This window comes from Hibiscus syriacus, unplaced genomic scaffold, assembly GCF_006381635.1.
Source record: "Hibiscus syriacus cultivar Baekdansim isolate YM2019G1 unplaced genomic scaffold, ASM638163v2 tig00002793_pilon, whole genome shotgun sequence".
In the NCBI taxonomy this organism is placed as follows: domain Eukaryota; kingdom Viridiplantae; phylum Streptophyta; class Magnoliopsida; order Malvales; family Malvaceae; genus Hibiscus; species Hibiscus syriacus.
The window spans coordinates 1,596,882-1,607,494 of record NW_024061944.1 but is presented as its reverse complement, the minus strand read 5'-3'; the positions used below and the strand labels follow the sequence as shown (position 1 = coordinate 1,607,494).

Sequence of the window (10,613 nt, the reverse complement as noted above, 5' to 3'; positions counted from 1 at the left end):
AATGATGGGGAAGTGTTAAGCAAACCTCAGCAGTATAGAAGTGTAGTTGGGGTATTGCAATACATCTTTCATACAAGGCCAGATATTTCATTTGCAGTCAATAAAGTATCACAGTTCCTGCAAGAGCCCACTGAGGCACATTGGCTTGCTGTAAAATGCATACTGAGGTATCTACAAGGAACACTGGAGATTGGCCTTTGGTTTTCAACTCAAGCACAAAATATGGTGACACTCAATGCCTTCTTGGAATCAGATTGGGGAGGAGATACTGATGACAGGAGGTCGATTTCTAGATATTGTGTCTACAATGGGAACCATCTGTTGGCATGGAGCTCAAAAAAGTAACATGCAGTATCTAGGTCCATTGCAGAAGCTGAATAAAAGAGTCTTGTTGATGCCACCTCTGAAGTCGTGTGGATTAAGGATGTGCTGAATGAGATGAACGTTACACTGCCCTAAGAGCCCAAGGTGTGGTGTGACAACACCAGTACAGTAGCTATGATAGCAAACCCATACTGCATGCAAAGAGCAAACATATCGAGCTAGAATTACATTTTGTGCGTGAAAAGGTGGCAGCTCGTGAAGTTCAAATCAATTATGTGCCAACTAGTAGCCAAGTAGTAGACATTCTAACAAAGCCTCTTTCATTGCTCAAATTTGATTTGTTTAGAAGTAAATTGTGTGATTTTGAGTTGAAGGAAGTTTGTAAGAAGCAGGGTGAATGTTAAACCATATTCGGTTAAGCTATTAGACGGTTGAAGGTTAGTTATAACCGATCATGCAGCAGCTTATTGACAGCTTTAAATAGTTGCACATCTCTGTAACACGAGTATTGATATAGTTTCCAAGTTTTAGTATTTCTTTCTTGTTAATTCTTTCTAAGCCTCAACTATAGTTAACAGTAGGAACATTAAAAAGTTCAAGGTTTTTCCTGATGGATATATGGTGGCTGGGAAAAAATGGAGAATAGAGCAATTTGGTTTCTACGTGGTGAGAAGTTCATCTGAAATGTTGTTGAGAAATAGGAAATACAAAATCAGCTTGTCTTCTGATGAAATTTTAAGGGTTCTCAAGTCGATTTCGGACCCAAAATTTGCTCTTGCTTACTTTGAGTCAGTTGCAGAGTTGCCTAATATTGTTCACATAACTAAAAATTGTAATCATATGCTTGAAGTCTTGAGAGTTCATGGAATGGTGGGAAAAATGAGTTTTGTGTTTGAATTTATGCAAAAGCAAATCATCAAGAGGGATTTGAATACATACTTGATTATTTTTAGGGGCCTTGATATAATAGGCGGGCTTATGCTGGCACCATTTGGACTTGAAAGAATGAGGGATTCTGGGTTTGTTCTGAATGTTTTTTCATATAATGGATTGATATATTTGTTGCTTCAATATGGGTTTTTAGGGAGGCTCTGCTAATTTATAGAAGAATGGTCTCTGAAGGTCTAAAGCCTAGTCTTAAAACTTACTCGACCCTCATGGTAGCATCTAGGAAGAGAAGGGATACTGGAACAATTATGTATTTGCTAAAAGAGATGGAGTCTTTGGGATTGAAGCCAAATGTTTACACTTTTACAATATGTATTAGAGTGATTGGTAGGGCTGGGAAAATTGATGACGCCTTTGGGATTTTGAAGAGAATGAATGATATGGGGTGTGGACCTGATGTTGTTACTTATATTGTTCTCATTGATGCTCTTTGTAATGCTGGGATACTTGATCAAGCCAAGGAAATATTCTTAAGGATGAAATCTAAAAGCCATAAACTTGACAAAATAACCTACATTACTTTGTTGGACAAGTTTAGTGACCATAGAGACTTGGACTTGGTGAAAGAATTTTGGAATGAAATGGAAGCTGATGGTTATGCTCCCGTCGTGGTTACTTTCACCATACTTATTGACGTTTTATGCAAAGTTGGAAATCTAGATGAAGCTTTTGATATGATAGAGGACATGAGAAAGCAAGAAGTCTCCCCCAATGTTCATACTTATAACACAATAATCTGTGGGCTATTGAGGTTAACTAGGGTTGATGAGGCATTGGAACTTTTCATGAATTGGAATCTCTAGGCATTAAACCTATTGCTTATACATACATACTTTTAATTAACTATTATGGGAAGTCTGGTGACCATGGGGAAGCTCTCAAAACCTTTGAGAAGATGAAAGCTAGAGGAATTGTTCCTAATGTTATTGCTTGCAACGCATCTTTGTATAGTCTTGCTCAAGTAGGGAGGCTTAATGAAGCAAAAGCTATTATCAACGAGCTTAAAAGTAGCGGGCTTGCTCCAGATTAGGTGACCTACAACATGATGATAAAGTGATACAGTAAATGGTCTAGTGGATGAAGCCATTAAGTTACTCTTTGAGATGTTGGAAAATCATTATGAACCTGATGTAATGATCATTAATTCCTTGATTGACATGCTTTTCAAGGCTGTCCGAGTGGATGAGGCATGGGAAATGTTCCACAAAATGAAGGAAATGTCACTTGCTCCTTCAGTTGTGACCTATAACATATTAATAGCTGGATTAGGGAAAGAAGATCAAGTCCAAAAGGCAATTGAATTGTTTCAGAGTATGGCCAGACATGGGTGTCACCCTAACACTATAACTTTTAACATCCTGCTGGATTACATTTACAAGAACGATGAGGCTGATTTGGCTTTGGAAATGTTGTATAAAATGATGCCAAAGAACTGTTTGCCTGATGTTCTGACTTATAACACTGTTATCTATGGCTTTATTAAAGCAAACAGAGTTAAGAATGTTATTTGGGTCTTTCATCAGATAAAGAAGTTATTTTACCCTGACTATGTGACTTTGTGCACCATTCTTCCCGGCATTATAAAGGATGAGCAGGTTATGGATGCCTTCAAGTTTACTCAGGACTTTATTTATCAAGATGGAATCTATACAAACAGGTCATTTTGGGAAGATTTAATGAGTGGGATTTTGATGGAAGCTGGAATGGATAAAGCTGTTCAATTCGCTGGGACATTGGCATGCAGTAAGATATGTAAAGATGAGTCTATTTTGGTGCCTCTAATTAGAAATTTGTGTAGGCATAAAAAAGATATCATTGCAAGAGAATTGTTTGCAAATTTCACAAAAAATATGAGGGTTATCGCAACACCAACAACTTATAATTTGTTAATTGATGGACTACTTGAAATCCATAACACTAAAATGGCCTGGGACCTTTTTGAAGAGATGAAGAGTATTGGTTGTTATCCGGATATTTCTACCTATAATTTGTTGCTTGATGCTTGTGGGAAGTTTGGTCATATTGATAAACTCTTTGATGTGTATGAAGAGATGACTTTTCGGGGATGCACGCCTAATACTATATCTCAGAATATAGTCCTTTCAGGTCTTGCAAAATCAAACAACATAGAAAAGGCTATGAATATGTATTATGATCTCATAAGTGGTGATTTCCGCCCAACTCCCTGTACATATGGACCTCTTATAGATAGACTACTAAAATTGGGAAGATTCGAGGATGCAAAGCAATTGTTTGAGGAGATGGAAGAATACGGATGCAAAGCTAATTGTGTTCTTTATAATATTCTTATAAATGGATATGGAAAAGCTGGTGATGTAGATACTGCTTGTGAGCTATTTAAAATGATGGATATGGAGGGGATTAGACCAGACTTGAAGTCCTACACCATTCTTGTAGACTGCGGAATTGGGGTATAACTCCCGATCTTTACACATATAATTCCTTAATACTCAATCTTGGGTGTAACACCCCCAACCCGTACCCGACCCGGATCCGAGTCTGAGGTGTCACATTGACTTTTCAAAACTTTGACTCTTGACAAAAATTCAATAAAACTTAAAACTTTCATTAAAGTAAAAGTGGTTTATTTCCATAAATTGACCACAAAAAGCAAAATCGATCAGAGCATATTTAACTCAATCAATTAGTACATGCCAACTATATTCAAAATAACCAAAACCATTTAAATCATCTATTTTCTGATCTGAAATTTTGTATGGAAGATGCTGACATGTCTTACTCTTCTTCGCTTCTCTTCTAGCTTCTATAACCTACATGGGAAATAATCACACGCTAAGTCTATGACTTAGTGAGGCATAAAAACTTATAATGCACTTTATAACATATATCAATACATGCATGTTATGTTCTATCATGCTATACCAAATTACATGATTTCCTCATATCATGTAAAATCATATCAGATTAATTAACAAAAAAACATACATACACATAAATCATCATTAGCAGTTTATCATGTAATCACATACTTTTATGCTTAACCTTTTCAATCAAACACTATACACACATAACATCATATCATTTCTATAACATTTATCATATCACTAACATATATTTGTTTATATCTCTTGATTAGCCCATGTACATATGTGAGAACTATAGATATGTGAGTCTATGGAGGTTGTGTACTAATGTTGTCACCACAGCTCATATAAATGCACCGAAGTGCCACGTATAATTGCACTTTAGTGCCGCGTAGAATTGCACCGTAGTGCCATATAATAATGTCCATAAGGACCACATATCATTCCTTAAGAATCATATACATATACTCGGGATCAAGTATGTGTCTCACAAGACTTCACACATGTTCCAAAGAATATATATATATCCCGAAGGACCGTGTAGACCCTCGACTCTTGGCATGCCAACTATACCCCTAGCTCTCATGACACACAACATGGGCATTGTCAGTTATATCATTTCATATTCACACATGCATATTAATTATCTTTTATCGCATGTCTGACCTCTTATAATCATGTAATCACATAGCTCATGTCATTTCTTGTAAAATCACATATATCATGTAATACATATAACTTATACACTTTCTCATATGTTCACATGGTTCACATCACATGAATCATATCTTTTCATATAGTTTATGTTTTATTCTCTTATATTCACATACATGTAATACATATCAGGCATGGTTACACAACTCCTTTCTATATAACTTGCATGTACCTATATTATTTTTCATATACTCACATAGTCATATAATATAATATTTCATATAACCTCATGAATCACTTTATATGGATACATACTCAAATACTCATAGTTACATATAACTTAAATTATTCATATTTACCTAATCCATGGTCATATAGCTTCTATCACCAAGTCACTTATCTAATCTCTTATTCTCATATGTTCATATTTATCATATAACACATAAGTTTTATTGCATATTTATATCTCATTCCTACATCACTAATTCATAATATAATTTACATCATATCATCTACCTTATTCTATATTTTTTGGTATGCACTTGCATTACATAACCTACATTATACTTATAAACCTGAATATATTACTTCTATTATTTCTTTTATATAAAATTTAATCTATTTACTTAATTCAATTCCGTACAACTCCTATAATCATTTCATATCACTCCATAGCTTCTATTATACAACTAATGTATCATAATTTTATTTAAGCATATGAATCTTTCTCCTCTATCTTATCTTATATGCTCATAGTATCATTGAAGTTCAAGTCTCCTAGTTAATATATTATTTATATAACCTTTTCTTACTTAGTTCATATCCTTTCTCATAAACTCACTTTTACCATATTGTCATATTATTACTTAAATTATCTCATAACATGTATTCACGTAGTAATATTTCATTTATATATATGTATATATCAAAGATCTTATCACATAACTTATCTTTTATATTCATATAATTTATTATCATATCATATGGTTTATATCATCATAACATATCACATATTCACATCAACCATATAATACATATATACAATAACATGTCAACACATATAAATCATACACATATATACTTCTATTTATGAATTCATGCATTTTACTATGGAAAATAGACTTGTCGCAAGTCTTATTTCCATTTAACATCATATAATACTAATATGCACTCACCTGGCCTCACTAGCCCATTCCAATCTCTTATCTTCCCTTTTTATCGATCTTACTTGTCAATGATTCCGAAACTCGTTTAGGCTCTGAATCTATATAATTATATGTTTTAAGGCAATTATTAGATACATACACCTTGTAATTTGATACTAGCAACTTAAACGAACTTATTAAACCAATATTTACAATTTTCCTTTAGGAGAATCGGTTCCCTCCTGTGGGGGTATCGGTTCCCCCATGACATTCTGGAAATTTTTATTCGTTTGAAGGGGTATCAGTTCCCCTTGAATGGGTACCGATTCCCCTAACCCAAAATTATATTTTCAGTACGAAAAATACTTCATTTCAACTTAAACATTTCATATTTCAACCTCTTTTATATACTAAACTCAAACACACATACTTAAGCCCATTTGTACTCATTTACCCCATCTTAATTCTCAAAAACCTTTCCTCTTATGGAATTCAATAATCATACTCAAATTTCAACATGTTCTAAATTCCTTTCTATCACTCCAAATCTCTTAATTTAACTATTGACAAGTCAAATTTAACTTCAAATTCTACTTATCAATTCTTTTCCAAAATTTCATATAAAAACTCCAAATCTTTAATCTCTCTTAACCCCTTCATTCTTTGATTTTACCGTAACCCAAGCTTTCCTTAAGTTTATCCATCAACTAAAGATCAAAACCAAACTTAAAATTCAAATAATAATCAACTAATAAAACTCTCACATTTGCCTTGCTCTCCCACGTATGGAGAAGAAGAAAGGAGAAGAGAACTCTGGATGTTTCTCACATTTCCCACGTTTATATTACTCAAAAAGGGAGGATAAAAATCTTTCCTATGAAAAGACCATTTTACCCCTTTAGTTAATCCATCTTTACTATTTAATCCAAAATCCTTTACTTAAGTCCCTGAACTTTTAACTTATTTTGGAATTGAGTACAAAGTTTCCAAATTTTACATTTTAGTCACTGACCCGGCTTTTGAGATGTTACATTGGGATTGTCGGTATGACGGAGCAAGCAGTGAAGTTTTATGAAGAACTATAACTTATGGTTCTTGAACCCAATGTGTTCACCTACAATGCTCTAATTCGAGGGTACAGTGTGTCTCGAAATTCAGACGATGCCTATGTAATCTACAAACAGATGATGGTTGGGGGCTGCAGTCCAAACAGGGGAACATTTGCTCAGCTTCCTAATCAATCTTGAAAGCTTAAATGTATGGATCCTTACATGCTACTCATTATACCTGGCTGGTGACCTCAGTGTACAGGGTGGAGCAGTTATTTCTTTTTTTTAATGTTTCTCATTCTGATTTAGAGATACTTTGAATTTGTCATTTGATGTCAAGCACACTGATTAAAGTGTTTAACTTCACTTCATATATTTCAGGTTTTGTTAGTCTTGCCGAAGCTTCAACAAGCCTTTTAGCAGTTAAGAGGGTGGACTCTGACTTTTAGTTGTGGCTTTCGATATTTCCTATCCAAGTGTCATCAAGACTGAATATTTCATGTACATCATATACATGATGTTATGATGTCATACAATGGTTTTAGCAAGTATAGATGCCATACAAAACCTTTCATCTTTGTTGCCTTTGGCTTGCATTGTGCCATTGTCTATTGCTCCACGTGAAAGGAAAATAAAATTTTAGATCATACCATTTTATTGGTGTAATATGTATATGGAAAAAATCTGTATTTTCTCCATGGTCAACCAATCGTCTTGTGCATTTTGATGCATCTGTCTTGCTAACTTCCTTTTTAAGGCGTAAAAACATGGGGAATTTTGTTTGTAGAAAAAGCAAAGTAAAACTGATTACTTGTTGTCTAGTTAATAGCCACAATGTAGAGAGAAGATTTGTACGGTGTCGTTTTGCATTTCAAGCACTTGAATATAGAAAACAACATTCTTCTGTTGCATGTCACTGCTGTGCTGTCGACATGTATAAGTTTCAATGTTAAAAGCAGGGGGCATAATTGTAATTGAAGTTGACTAGTTGTTGCCAACACAACAGAAACACCATTTGAGGACATGTCAAAGATTCTGTCTTTGGAACTAACTGCAGCCCTTTCAAATAAAGAGTTGTCATATATCTATCTCCTTCCATAATCCATACCCAAAAATCATCCAAAACTGTTGAAAACGTTTTGATATTTCGATATAACAAATTAAGTTAAATGAATTTTAAGATTTTCCAAATGATATTCTAAGTATATTCAATATAATTATTCGAATATCAAAACATTACTCCAAATCTTTCAAAGATCATTTTTAATCCTTACTCAAAGTGTAAAATTAAGATTTAATGTTAAAACAATTTCAAAATAATTTTACAAAGTATTTCGAACCATTTCAAAGCCAAAAATTCCAGATTGCTCAGAGGGAACCGATTCCCCCCAAGGGGGTACCGATTCCCCCCTTGTATAACGGTCGAAATATTTGAATTTTACACTTAGGGAACCGATTCCCCATAGGGGGTATCGATTCCCCCCACGCTCCAAACTGTTTTATTAATTGTTTTCACACTAAAACAGCTATATTATTTTCTCTAATTATCCCTAACGTTCAGAAGTGATTCAAGGTGTATTTAAGCAAGCTTAGAAGCCATTAATCAATAACAAGAAACATCAAGCAATTAGAATCAAGAGAAAATCAAAGAGAAAGCATCAAACCTCAAGTTTGAGCATTTCAAGCCTATTTTTCATTCAATATTCATTTTGCTTTCAAGAACACTTATTGTGCTCAATTGTATTTATTCTTGAGTGTTCTTTCTTTGTTATAGAATTGTGCAAACATATTTGCCTTGTGAGGTTTTTCTTGTAAGTTTGCAAATTTGTATTTCTCTTTGAGAAAAGAGTGTTCTCAAGAATTGGGGTATATTCTTGAGGGAGTTGTAAGGTTATCTCTTTGGCCTCAAAAGAAAGAACAAATTAGTGAATTTGTTGGAAAATCCTTAGTGTAAATAGCTAAGGTAGTGGACGTAGACTTTGGTTGATAAAGTCGAACCACTCTAAATCGATGTGCAATTTCTTTCAATTTTCTGCAAAAGCTTCCACCAAATTTTTTAATTGCCAATTCACCCCCTCTTGGCCATATTTGTCAATCGATTAACTCAACAATTGGTATCAGAGCCTAACTCATTTGAAGGTTTAATCACCTCTTGAGTCGATTCGGGAAGAGTTATATCGATAACCAAAGTCATCAATGGCCTCTGCTTCAAACTTCAACTCCGGTCTCGACTCGATGCCCGTCAACAAGCCTCCTTTCTTAAATGGAGCTAACTATGCCTATTGGAAGAATAGAATGATGTACTTCATTCAAGAAAGTGACATGGGAGCATGGAATGCTGTAGAAGAAGGATACATCAAACCTCTCACTCATCCAAGGTTGTGGAATGAAGGAGAGACAAGAATGTTCCAGCTCAACTCCAAAGCCATCCATATCATTTTTTGTGCTCTTGGACCAGATGAATACGGAAGAGTTTCATCATGTACAACCGCAAAAGAAATATGGGACAAACTTCAAGTCACTCATGAAGGTACCGATGAGGTAAAGAAATCTAAAATTAGTATTCTAACGCATAGCTATGAAAATTTCAGGATGAAACCAAATGAATATATCAAAGCTATGACGGATAGATTTTCAACGATTGTCAATGGTCTCAAATCATATGGAGAGATCATTTCAAATGAAAAGCTTATGAGGAAGTTAGTCTACTTCATCCCAAAATCGTGGCAATCAAAGAATACGACAATCATCGAGTCTAAGGACTTAACGTCCTTAACTCTTGAAGAGTTAATTAGGTCACTCCTCACTCATGAAATAATGCTCGAAGATGAGGTGGACCTCGACAAGATTGACGAGACACCAAAGGAGAATGAGAAGAAGAAAAACATTGGAGTTGCTCTCAAATCCACAAAAGATGAGAGTGATTCGAATAACGATGGCGATGACGAGGAAATGGCATTGTTTGCCAAACGGTTCAGAAAAATGATGAGACCTTATCGAGGAAGAAAATTCAAACGAAATGAAGGCCTCAAAAATGAACCGAAAGAGAAGGACCCAATCATTTGCTACGAATGCAAAAAGCCAGGGCATGTTAAATATGATTGCCCACAATTGAAGAAAAATGGTCAATCAAAGAATAAGCACAAGGCTCATGTGGCTACATGGAGCGATGAAGAACGTTCCGATGAAGAGGAACAAGAAGTAGCTAACTTGTGCTTGATGGCATTTGGGGAAGATTCTAAGGTAACCTCTAACTCATCCGATTTTGATGATTTATCCTATGATGAGTTATTAGAGGAATATAATGGGTTGGCTTCGGATTATGAGAAATTATTTTTAAAATATATAAATGATGTTTCAAAATTGAAAAATGAAAACAAACTCATATCCAAAACCAACAACGATCTTGAAAGTAAAATCAAAGATTTACAAATCAAACTAGAAGAGTTTGAAAAGAAAAAATTAGATTTGCAAAATTTACTTTCAAATATCAATGATGATCATCAAAAGAAAATTGATGATCTTAAACTTCTTTTGATAAAGTTGGAACAAAACATTTTGAAAAAGGTGGAAATTCAAAATGCAACTTTGTTAGAAAAAGTTTTAGAAACTACAATCATAGAGGTCCCCAAAGAACCTCTAATGGA

At 34.4% G+C, this 10,613-nt stretch overlaps 1 pseudogene; it reads left to right on the top strand.

Annotated features, from left to right (window-relative positions):
• Positions 1-909: 909 nt before the first annotated feature.
• On the top strand, positions 910-7,546 carry LOC120149581 (annotated as a pseudogene).
• Positions 7,547-10,613: the final 3,067 nt, after the last annotated feature.